General features: G+C 37.6%; 1 pseudogene; it reads right to left on the reverse strand.

The window, feature by feature from the left end:
• Positions 1–5786: 5786 nt before the first annotated feature.
• On the reverse strand, positions 5787–11911 carry LOC145776710 (uncharacterized; annotated as a pseudogene).
• Between the last annotated feature and the right edge of the window lie 1976 nt (positions 11912–13887).

Below are 13887 nucleotides of genomic sequence, written 5' to 3' on the forward strand. Positions count from 1 at the left end.
ATGGTAGCCTATATTGTTAACATGAGACGGGTTCAATTTTCATTCAACACATGTGGAACTTGAGTCGAAAGTTAGGAAGAAGACAGGTTGGATAGCAGTTCATACATAGCTGTTATCAGAAAAAAGAACATCTTCAATTGTGATGTGAATAGTCACTTCACACTCTTAATTACGTCCGTCCGTTAGATTCACACATCGTAAAAGGAAGACGAAGCACGTTTGGAAAACACAAGTTAGAAAAATAGAGAAAGAATGACGAGAGATTGTCGCTCAAGCTTGACAGTGCATCGCAATGATGACGTCACGATTGCGCGACAATCTATGTCACAATACGGAGACAGATATCTTGGCCATAATTTCGTGAACATAGCAGCCTCCAAGATGAATATTACAATATCCATCTTCCAGAAGATTATTTTTGCCCAAAAGAAATTACTCAACATTGGCCATACCTAACACACATTAAACATAATTGCAATGTCGCATAATATTGTCGTATAAATAACATACATACGACATAGTCATGTAGATGAACCTGTAGTCCCGCACTGCTGTCTGAAGGTATTTAAAACGGACCATGCTCACACGACATTACAGTACTAACACATCATCCACCTCAAGTTATACAAAAACAAAGTTGTCATATGAAGATACTAAATTAAATGTGAAAGAATGAATAAGATGCTCAGCTTAGTCACAGGTATCACAAGCAAATTTGCTGTAAGCGATATTGGCGTAACTCAAAGTGACAATATGTACTTGATAAATACATACGGTTCCAGCCAGACTGTATCTATTTAATTTGTAAACAGCGAGCATAAGCATCATACCTCACACAAGTCATAAACAATTAAACATTAATAAAAAAAAGTGAACACATTTTCTATGAGTGACGTCCCTTAACGTCCATCTGGGGGGCCCGAACCAACTGGAGTGAGCTCAGCAGTGCGTGCCGCGCGCCCTCTACCGGAGCAACGCAAGAAATATCACAAAGCACGGTTTCAACGTGCGACTTCTTTGTGTTAGTGTCCCATGCTACCACAGCCACCCTCACCCTTCTCACAAACTCTTTACCCTTTCGATGCTGCGGTAAAATTTCAACCACTCTGCCGACTCGGTAGTCCCCTCGTTTAGGCCGATCGTTCATATCCCATACCAGGACCAAGTCTCCGGGTTTTAAATTGCGACGGATGTCTCTCCATTTTCTTCGACCCCGCAGCTTTTAGGTAGGCAGAAATCTGTCCAGCGACCCCAAACGTTATCAGCGAGTGACATGCTCCGCCGCGACTCTGCCAGCGTGGCCTCTTTCAACTCCTGCCTTAATTCATTCACAATGCAGTCGCGCGTCAAAAGTTTTAACCAGTCCACGTTCTCAAGGTTATCGCGAACCTGTACTTTCCTGACTGTGACACGACTGTCAGAACAGAGAGGAGACCGCCCCCCTCCGGCTAGCCATCCCAACGGTGTGTTTATAGCGTGCGGCTCATACAACGTTTTACCAACGCGCTCTTCAAGCACAGTTAACAAGAATGGACAGTCATCGCCTATCAAAATGTCCACAGTCTGACGATTTTCTAATTCAAACACACTAATGTCATCAAAATGCCTGTAACCACTCAATTCTTGCTTATGGGGCAAGGTTTCAATGTCATCGCTCCATGGCGTCGAACAAACAACATTATCTATCTTAAAACTCTCACCAGTCGACAACGATTTTATCACAAATTTGACCAAACCAGTATCAACTTTCGCGTCACCGTTCAAGGTTTTCATGGTAAAGGAAATGTTTTCATAGGGCTGTAACCCCAACTCTGCACACAAAGATTTTGATATCAGCGTTATCTGGGATCCATAATCAAGCTGACAGTACACCAACTTTTCTAAGCCAGTTGCCGGGTTTATGACCTTCACAGCAACTGTTCGGTTTAAAACTTTACAAGGTGTCACTTTCACATTTCTCAAAGAGACTGATTTTTCTCTACCTTGAACTCCAGTTTTATTAACCGCAGACTTGTCAACTTTGTCCACAGCGGACTCACGTACCTTCTTTGGAACTGGTTTGTTTGCTGGCCTATCATTAACGACCCATTCATGCAACATAGCGAAATGCTTCGGCGTTTTATAGTTACCGGTACCATCCTGACACTGATCGCAGTTCATGGCACAGCGACAATCTCTAGCCCGATGCTTTCCTCCACAATTATAACACTAGCCAATGTTTGTAGAAAAACTCTTCACGCTTTGCCACAGTCATACCTTGCAAACGATGACATACCTCCAAACCATGATCTACATTCACACCAAACGAAAGGCAACACTCACACAACGAGGCACTCGTTTTTGACGTTGCGGGATTTATATTACCATAGCCGTCAACCTTGGCCGCCGTATGTTTCACTTAAAATGCACCCGCGTCCCTTTTACTCTCCGACTTACCAACAGAATGGTTGTTGCTCGACTTATGGTCCTCACTCATTAACCAAACGCCAAAGTCGGTTGATTTCGCATTTTCTTCCGCAATAACAAACTGCAACAAATTATCAAAGGAAGGGTCCGCCCTACCACCAAATTTATCACTTAAGAAATCAATGAAGCGTTGACGCGCATAAACGGGCAAACGTTTAGCTAGATCACAGACAAATTTCCCTTCAAGGTAGTCCAACCGCTTGTATGCTGCCGCATATATTTGGCAATCTAGTAATTTTGCCCGAAACTTGCGCCAATCAGTAATGTCAGCCCCGACTTGGCCATAATTTCGTGAACAGCTATTTTAATTACAGATAGGCTGTTTAATTAAGCTTCTTGAAAACCTTCTTTACGCTGATTATGTCAAGAGTCTACATGACTATATCGCATAAACTGTTTATGCGTGCTCAGTTTACCCAAATATATATAGAAATTTAACGGTTTTTTTAATAAACAATACATTGCTATTGTAGCCTACATTTTTAATTGTTTTTGCAGCCATCTTGGATTGCCATATTGAATTTATAAGCTATCAGATAATTGACAATTCTGAGAATGGTCTCATTGACTTTACAGGGTATAAAAACCTAGATATAGACACCAAAACTACATGTTTTGGTCATATGATGACCGAGTTATGGTCAATTTACTGTTATTTTAATGGTTTGGCGGCCATCTTGGATGGCCATATTGAATTTATAGGCTATCAAATAATTCAACAATTCTGAGAATAGTCTCATTGACTTCATAGGGTATAAAAACCTATATATAGACATTAGACACCAAAACTACGGTACATGTGTTGGTCATATGATGACCGAGTTATGGTCAATTTACTGTTTTGTTCAATTGTTTGGCGGCCATCTTGGAAGCTATCTTGAAAATAACCACTTTTCGGAAGTTGGATTCCTTAAGATTTTGAATATGTTAGTACTGACACCCAATACTAATCAAATCAGTTGAAAAACCTTTTGCTGCAATTTTTTTGGGCTCAAACCATATATGCCCCGACCTATAGTTATATTGCCTACCTACCATACTAACCTATAAGAAAAACATCTGGAAAAAAAATCACATAACAAAATTAAGACGTCATTCATGATGCAAAACTGACGTCATGTTTGAAGGAGTAATTATTTTAGCACTGGTAACTTATTGTAACCAAAACAGTAACACCAACAACAAACAAGCGACTACAATAAGAAAAAAACAAGCAAAAAAAATAATATATGACGTCACAATGACGTCATTAATAACATAATTTTGTGTGATTTTTATCTCGTGTAATTTGTAGTGGCAGTCAGTCCAAATGTAAAAAAATAACGTATCTAGTTGCATAAAAATGCCGAAAAAGGAGCTCAAAATTGATTTGGGGGGAATCACCGATTTGGGGGTGATCACGTGACCCAAAACGGCACCCACTAATATTGAAGTTAGGTTCATCAACTACAAAAAAATGCAAAAAAACAACGTGTAACACGTTTAGCCTAAAGATGCTCATTTTTGCCCCTAAGGGCCTGCACTAATATGAAATTCAAGGTTAGCAAGAAACACGACAGGCTTGCGGCTTCTATAAACCTCCAATTTCTAATAAATGCGGTAGGATTTAGAGAGGGCCTCTTTTCACCATTCAGCTGTATGTCACAACAGCTACAAAGTATCAGGCACCAATAAGAAGTCCATTTTTCTTATAAAGAAGCTTACTTGATGGTGCCACTCTTATCCTTGAACTGATAAAGCTTCTTTGAAAGCATTTTCTGAAAGTTTCTGTTTCAAGCAATGACTTTGAACCACTGACGCAGTGTAAGTGTAGTGTGAAAGAGGTAGTAATGAGTGAGAGAGGTTGGCGATTTAAACTTTCCGCCTATAGGCCTACTCTATTTGAAGTGTAGTTAATTATCTATAGATTATTCCACCCACTTCGTTTGTCTGAATGCTCAGTCTTTTTTGACGTGCGTAAATTTCAAAACTGCACATAAGCTACTGAGAATTAAATCATCGATGCGTAATTTTGCCATTAATTCGTTTGCGAAGGGAAGTGCTTATCTTCTGCGCTATCCGGGCGTACGCTTGGAAAAATGCACGGTTAACTAATAAAAAGTAAATAAAACAAAGTAACTTCAGCGGGTTTAACATGTTATATTACATACACAAATATAACATAATTAAAAATAAACTCTAGCGTTTTCGATACGTACGTGTGTCCTCATCAGGAATAACATAAGTTATCTGCAATATACATAAAATGAAAATTGTAATGTAAGTTTGAGTTTGCACTGAAACTGTATACTAACGACACTCCAGACTGAAAAGCACAAACTGAACAAGTGACACAGGAATGATTACAAGTAAATTATACGGTGGAAAACAGATCACATGAGGTGTAAACTACAGGCATTTGACAAAACAATTAGAACACACAAAAGAGGAACGATGAGCCACAGGCGAATAACTGCCGGTTGAGAGACGAATTATTACGTTTGATTCTTAAGCCTTAAGGCTTCCATGATCTTAGTCTGAAATTCATAGTTGCCTCGAGAGATGATTTTAAATTGGTCGATCGAGACATTGTCAGTGCACGTTTCACAAGAGGCGATGTGCTCTTTAATTGCACTTTTGGTTGTTAAGTTTGAGTTTAAGTGCTCCCCGGCCCTTGTCAAGAAATGTCTGGTTGACATACCAATGTATGTCTGTATTGTATCTGTATTCGCATGTGGCTCATCGTTCCTCTTGTGTGTGTTTTAATTGTTTGTCAAATGCCTGTAGTTTACACCTCATGCGATCTGTTTTCCACCTTATAATTTAATTGTAATCATTCCTGTGTCACTTGTTCAGTTTGTGCTTTTCAGTCTGGAGTGTCGTTAGTATACAGTTTCAGTGCAAACTCAAATTTACCTTACAATTTTCATTTTATGTATATTGCAGATATGTAATTCCTGATGAGGTCATGAGGACACACGTACGTGTCGAAAACGTTAGAGTTTATTTTTAATTATGTTATATTTGTGTATGTAGTAATACATCATGTTAAACCCGCTGAAGTTACTTTGTTTTATTTCTCTATGGTTCAACAAAGCAAACTCTCTACCAAAGCTTAAAAAATAAATATCTGCACGAGCAAAACTATATGGTACAGCGGTTGTAAACATAAGTCAATGAAAAAAACCAAGGTTTTTATTTGAATCCCTCTTCCAGTAAAATTTTAACGCCATGATCCGTCGTTTTGATTCCAATGTATCAAAGAATAAGGTAGGCTGCTTTGCTGCTCTGCGCGTTAGATGAAAGTTTACAATTAAGTCAGTGTATCAAGGAAACACACATCATAATGGTGAGCTGACAAAACTGATTGATGTGATGTTACTTGTAGAACAGGGTTTGTTTGCTCTTGCATTTGGTGTCATTTGTGCAATTTTTTCTTGCTGGGACGAGGAGGATAAGCTGCTGCTGTGTGACACTCTTGTTTTGGAGTATAGTTTCTTCATTTTGTAGTAAAGTTTGTCACTAACTCCAGTGTATAGAATAGGATTCAAAGCACTGTTGATAGGCAAAAGTATAGTTCCACTTACTACCTCTGTAATGTCATCGATTTCCACACCAGATAATCGCACGTAACCAATTATGCAAACTGGAACCCAGCAAAAAAAATCGGACAATACTAATCGTGCTACTTTTTTCTGAAGCTGACACTTTTGATAATTCATTTTCGGTCCCGGATTTACTGAGTTGGTTGCTCTTGCACGTTCAGTTGCGTGACGATGTGAGTCACTCAAACGCCAAATCAAGGCATAAAATATAGCCATTAACAGAAACGAAACGAAATTTATTGTAATCAATGTTAAACTATACTGCCAGCCTGGTTTACCTTTTCTTGTAAAGTAACTAGGCAAGCATATGCTGTTTTGAGAATAGAATCCAAAGTAACCTTTAGGTTCAATGCTGAGTGGCTTGGAGATAAACTGCTCAACGCTCATCTGACCATTCCGGCTAACATTGACCATGTAATTGGTTGTTGACCTTTGTCCACAATTTTTTCTTTGATCCAGAACAGACTTAAATCGTTTTAGAAAGTTTTCAAACTTTTGTTGTTCAACCATGTCAGATCTGAAGAATGGGCTTACATAATAAGAATGAGTAATAAAAGAATTGAAAATCCATGGAAACAAGGAAAAAGCAAAGGCAATTATCCAGGATAGCACCAAGCCAGCAACAGTAAACTTAAAAGTCCGACCTGAAAATTGAGATTCAAACGGCTTAAAAATGGTGTAAAAGCGAAATCCACCCATGAGCATAAGAATGAAGACAGAGGCTTCATTTGATAAGACGACCAACGAACCCATGATCTGGCACCAATTGCTAGACCTCCAAGAATTTTTGTTTATACAGAACTGTTCAGAATATACAACGCTCGCAATGGATAACATCACCAAATATAACCCCATTAATCCGTCTGCCACAGACAAGTTAACAATCATAATGTGATGTGATTTTGAAATTAAATTCATCGGCTTTTTCCTTCGTAATTTCTTGATGGTAACTGCTAGCACTACGACATTACCAAAAAGAGAGAAAAAGGCAATGATCCACACTAAAATTTTCAAGAAAGGATTTTTGATCATATGTTGTCTTGAGCTGTACGTGTTTGAATCAAACGAACTGGGGCATTCGTCACTTCCATCCGAGCAATCTTTGCGTCCATTGAACATTAAGGACATGTGAACAAACAAGGGTCATCTAGTCGTAAGGCGGAGTTCTCTCGGCTATCGCAGTAGAAACGGCTGTCATTGCACATTCGTTCTTTCGCCTCGTCTGATCCATCCTCGCAGTTTATAATTTGATCGCATAACTAGCAAAAAATTTGACATTTATTCCACAGATAAAGTTATTTGTTAATTATAAGTCGTTGTGAGGTACATCACTATTGTACGTTTGGTCTACTTAAAGGGAAAGGATGTGAAGCAGGGGCCATGTGCCTTTGGCCATAGGCTACTTGGCAGTATCCTACTTTTAGAGTTAGATTAACATTCACAGTTCATGTCTCAACGTGATTTTAGTCACTGCTAAATTATGAAAGAACGATCATGGGTGCTGTACACTCAACATTAATCCGTATAGCATCAGTGTCTAAACAACTAATATTATACCAGACTATTCTATTTTACAAAATATTAGCCACACAAGTTGAACGGTTGAAAGATATCGGAGCATAACTGTTACCAAATAACGAAACTCACAAAGTAGTTGAATTTATATGAATCTTTAAATAAATCAGATAATTTTAACTCATTTTTGAAAATTTATTTAGAAATACAAAAAAAGCTGATATTTAAATCAGTTTTGAATCAAATTTTAATTGTAGGCCTACATGTGTGTCTAAAAAGGCAAAGCGGGCTTAATTAACGCATTACTTTACGCTACTAAGTAGCACTTTCAGAAAAAAAGAGATAGCCTATAAGACCATAGCCTATACATATTATACAAACAGGTTGACTGTACAAAGAAACACACCTGGTCTGATTGAATGCTAATAATATTGCCACTCTCGCAATAGAACCTATTTAGACATCCCTTTTCTTCTTCTAAAATGCGACCATTTGGGCATGCATCATCACTATCCCATCTCCCATTGCAAATTTTATGTCCAAGTAAGCAAGTCCAGTTCATGCCGCAAAATGCTGGAGTATCATCACATTGTGAAGCACATTCGTCTTCTAAATCATCACACAAAGGCCGTCCATCACACATTGTCGTGATGGTGATGCTGTGGTTTTGAAATGTGCATTTTGTATTGTTCGTGTCCGATATAGATTGGCTGGCAATCGCAGCTGAGTAGCGTAAGTTTGCGAGATTTGAAGCAACGTAACAATACTTCTCGTCGACACCACTTGCGCAGTCATCACGACCGTTGCATAAAAACGCAGAAGAAATGCTTGTTTCGTTGTCACATTTTATTGAGGAGTCGTTTATCCAGGAATGTCTTTGTTCTGTGTTAGTAAAGTAAGGATATAAATAAATTTGCAATTTTTGATCTAAGCCTAATAGCCTATTAAAACAATGAGTTTTGGAAATACACAAACGCAGTAGTATAACTACCAACAGTTGGGACCAGATTAAGTTATTACAAACTTTATATGCTCATACAATGGATTCGTTTTGTTTGTTTCTTTGTTTGTATTTTTTTTTTAAAACCAAGGTTCTACCTTTTACAAAACCACGTTAATGTAGTTCAGGCAAACATCGACAAGAGGCCTAGCGACCAGCCAATTTTTGCTCTAATCATCCAAGACATGCAGAGCTTCTGTTACATTACAAAAGCTATTTGTCTCTTGGTACTTTTGAAAGATAACGTGAAACTAAGTTGCTGGTTACAGCCATGTAGCCTACAATGCATTTCGTTGACAATTTAAAGCGAAAATTAATTCTTCCAGACAAGCATCAGCTCCTACATAAGAAGATAAAACCCAGCAACCCCACTGTATTTAACATAATTAACATCATAATATAATGACATAAACTTGAAATTGCGAAAGTTTTCGGCTGTACAGCTTATTAGCTCTTGTCAAGCATCTGAATAACTTATTTTCACAAACATAAACGAATTAAACATAAACATAAATACATAGCAAAAGCGGTTGCAATTTCGAATTTATTTATTTACATTATTATGTTAAATTCCCTGTCGGTGTTTGGTTTTTGTATGTTTATAGTTCAACAAAGTTTCTACTTTACCAAAATTATATTAGGCTACACACATATAGAAATCTAACGCTTTTTCCTGAATAGTTCATAATTTTTTGTGATGCTGATTGAATGAATGGAAAGAAGTTGCGAGACTAACTCAATTCACAGTCCTTCCCAATACCAACAATTCATCCGGAGCAGAACTACCTCGGAAGGAATGGGTGAAGCTCAATCGCTTGCGAACTGGAGTCGGCCGTTTCAATAGCAACATGTTCAAATGGGGCTTCGCCGACTCACCATCTTGTGTATGTGGTTCAGATTTTCAGACTGCATACCACATTCTCTACCAATGTCCTGTATACTGACCTAAGTAGACATGTAGACCTAACAACGCTCGATGAACACACAATTCATTGGCTGCTGAGCCTGGATGTAGCGTGACCTGCAATAGCCTCAAACGCAAGAAGAAGACTATAATTAATGAGTTAATCCAACATTAGCAAACAAGTATTTCTTGATTGATAGAACACTATAAAATACAATTAAGTGATATAGCTTACTTCTGTACAGCCTACCCGCAGATGCTGCAGGAACAGTGATAACAGGGTTGATTCGATTTGAACATGAATCTGAATCTGAGATCAGAAAATCAAATTGACCGCACACTTGAGGCGTTTTTACCTCTTCGCACAAGCACTCATCAGAAAAATCTGAACAGTCCAATATTCCATCGCAAACTTGATATTCCGATATGACCTGAAGATTTGCAATAACTTAGTATGCTACTTGCAGATTGTTACAATATGTGAATAAATGCAAAACTGTAGAGATATTAGCCTACTTGCAAAACGTAAAAAAGTCAATAAATTGCAAAACGATACTTATTTATTTGTTATTGTTTTTTGTTTAAAGGTTAAAATGTGACTATAAAATGTAATTAGAGAAATAAGAACTGATTTCTTTCAAACAACAAAATGTAACAACTAAACAAAATGTCTCAACATGTAAGCGTCACAGAAAAAAATGTAACTTAAGTAATGAGGCGTCTTACGTATTTCTGATCAAGGCATTGAAAGCAAGATGTGGTAAGCGTGTGCTCTGCGTCAAAACACAAATCAACATCATGTCCACACTGAGCTACATCATCGAACAGATTGATTTGTGGCAAAGTACAAGTGACCGCTCTGTATGATTTGATTACGCATTTCAGTCCGGGTCCTTCAAAGACTTCATCAGAGGAATCCGGACAGTCGGTATGTCCATCACATAGTTGGGATGCCTTCACACATGATACTTGATCAGCGCACCGTACCGCATCCTTGCGTCCGCAAGGAATGGTTTTCCTTCTTGCTGGAATTTCTTCCCTGATCAATGATCATGTATTTGAGGTTTATCACAGTGACGTGGCTAGAAAGAAAATTTTAGGAAGACAAAAGCAACAGTTCGGGGGAAAGGAAACGTCATTCAACATTAAGCTAAAACCTCAATTGCTAAGGCAACAGGGAAGCTGAGGTTTTAGCTTTAGGTTAAAGCTTTAAGGCTTAAGTTAAGGTTAAAGTTAGGTTAAGTTAAGGTTTAAGTTAAGGTTAAAGCTTTAAGGTTTAAGCTTAGGTTTTAGCTTAGCAATTGAGGTTTTAGCTTTCTAGATATGGAACAGGGATCGTTTCAGAACAAGACTAGGTCAGAAAGCGAGGCAGACTCCGACTCAGCTCAGCAGCAGCCTAGAGCAGTTAGATACTCATTCAACATTAGTTATAATAGTAACCAAACGTTGATAGTATAAAAAAAAAATTTTGAGAAAAAATCTAAAACTTTGGGGGGCAATTACCCCCAAGCCCCCACTCCGTGGCTCCGACCCTGGTTTATAAATCAACAAGTTAAGACGTTGATTGATCAGTGTATAATGCCAAGCTATGTTGCATGATAATAATAATAGTGATAATAATAACACGTGTCCATGGCTATCAAGAAACAGATAATAATGTATTTTGACATAACGCTGTATTCATCGCAAACGTGTGTTGCTCGCAGCGCGTTAAAAAGTAGACAATGTCAAACTGTCAGCACTATCATGTAAATAAAATAACTATAATTGGATATAATAAGTTATATTATAACTGCAATACTGTAAAACGATAATAAAAACAATAAAAAATTAATAATAAAAAAAAATTAACAAAAGACGTACAAATTCTCTAGACCAGAGCATCCTCTTTCATCGCTTGCTAATCCATCTTCACAATCATCTATTCCGTCGCAAAGATTTTGTGGCAAAATGCATTTTTTATTTTGACAAACATCAGATGCGGTTCCATTACAATGGCACTCATCTGATGCCACCACGTCAAAACAGTCGTTAAACCCATCGCAGCGGTTTTCATCTCGTGTAGAAAATTCCAAAATACCACCAAGTAAGCAGTCAAAGGCATCTGTTTTCGAAAAAAAAGAGGATATAAGTTTGAAACTACTTTTAAAGCTAATGTAGACCAGGTTTAATGAGATTCAAAAATTGCTGAGCAAATGGAATTTCAAATTATCACCAAACAAAGCGTAAGTTAAGAAGTAGGCTAGCTGTAAAGCTGTATGTAGGCTAGACTTAAGAAGGTTCAAAAAATTGCATAAATTCCGCTAATCTGTAAAGTTCCAATTCAAAAGCATTAATTCTACCAATACCAACAAGATGTAGGTAAAATGTAATGTCGCCACTCATGAATAAATTCGCAAATAAAAAGCTTACACTCAATTCAAATTATCATCCGTTACTCATTATATTTTCTTAAATGTAAATTTTAAATTGGTCGATCGACACATTGTCAGTGCACGTTGTACAAGAGGCCATGGGCGCCGATCCCTATAGGACAGCGGGGACATGTCCCCACCATCTTTTTACATGTCCCCACCATCTTTTTACATTATTTTTATAACGTAAAAGGTAAATTATTAACCGAATGTCACAATTTTATTAGTCAGACGTTGTTTAAAATGTATTGAAAGGAGGGGACAACATTTTTGTTTTATGCGAGGAAACCCCGACCGTAGTAGAAATGTTTTATTATGCGGGAAATTGCTCATTTCACCAGCCAGCTCGTGTTCAGCTGAACGGTCATTTTCAACTTTGCGACGTATCAAAACTTGGTTACGATCTACTATGACACAAAAACGGCTAAATCATGCAATGGTCTGCCAGCATGTGCACAACAAAGTTTTGAATTCGCTCAACCTCCATGACTTCTCCAAGGACTTCGTTTTTAATTAGCCGGAGACTCCTTGCCAAGTGTTTGGACGTCTGTTGTCCAATGTTGACACTGACAATTCAATATATAGGCTATCCATCGCATTAGACCCTAGCCTACCTACTGTAAGCTTATTTGTTTGTCAGAACAGACCCCCGATTTTTTTAGCTCGCTTTGCTCGACGCCCCTTTCTACCTTTCCTAGTAAATGTCCCCACCAATTTTAGAGAGCGATCGGCGCCCATGCAAGAGGCGATGTGCTCTTTAATTGCACTTTTGGTTGTTAAGTTTGGGTGTAAGTGCTCCCCGGCCCTTGTCAACAAATGTCTGGTTGACACACCAATGGATGTCTGGTTTTCGTCACGTAAACAACAGAATTTCTACATAACAATTGGAGAAAGAGCAAAGGGGGTAGGCGTCTTTAGTGGAAAATATTAGTGCACTTTAAATGTTTTATATGCAGGATGAATATCACATGAAAGTTTCTTTTTTATAAGTTTGGTTAGATTTTATGCAAAACTTGTTGAATCTTTTCCTAAAAGGGGTATACTAATAAAAAAAACTAAAATCTACTTCTTCAGGCGTGCCTTTTGGTTTATCAGCTATGAAGGACGAAGGTGTTTATGACTTTATTGAAAAAATGAGAAGAATATCCATTTTAAATAAAACATGTTTTTCAATTTCTTGATTTCTTTCTGAAACAACTGATCATCAATGACGTGCACAGACAACATCTCGATCGACCAATTTAAAATCATCTGTCGAGGCAGATATGAATTTCAAACTAAGATCATGAAAGCCTTAAAAATCAAACTTAATAATCCGTCTCGCAACAGGCAGTTATTCGCCTGTGGCTCATCGTTCCTTTTGTGAGGATTCTAATTGTCTGTCACATGCGTGTACTTTTCACCTCATGTGATCTGTTTCCCGCCGTATCATTCACTCGTAATCATTCTTGTATCACTTGTTGTTACAGCTATAGTGCAAAGTCAGATTTATCTTATAGTTTTTCATTTTATGTATATTGCAGATTTAAGTAATTCCTGATGAGGACACACGACGTACGTGTCCAAAACGTTTGAGTTGATTTTTCAATTATGTTATATATCTTTGTGATAAAACATGTTAATCCCGTTAAAGTTACTTTGTTTTGTTTGTCTATGGTTCAGCGAAGCAAACTCTCAACCAAAACTTTTTGTGTAAATACATGGCAAACCGCTTTGATTAGCGCCTCATACGGAGCATTATAAGAAGTAAAACAGCCGTGTGTTTATTTGTTGATCAACGAAACACGACAAAGTATGAACTTTAATGAAATTGAAAATACCGCAACAAACTGGAATCTTCCACACGTTTCATCTTTTCGATTTTGAAAAGGAGTTTTTGAATGTTTGAAGATTTTACATTTAATCTATTCTACATATTGTCTTTGCTAAATGTTGAAAGACGAAATATTGGTGAAATAGATTTCTTCTTATATTTAAAAATGCTCTAAAAGACGTTTGCGAAAT

This window comes from Aplidium turbinatum, chromosome 9 (genome assembly GCF_918807975.1).
Source record: "Aplidium turbinatum chromosome 9, kaAplTurb1.1, whole genome shotgun sequence".
Taxonomy (NCBI): domain Eukaryota; kingdom Metazoa; phylum Chordata; class Ascidiacea; order Aplousobranchia; family Polyclinidae; genus Aplidium; species Aplidium turbinatum.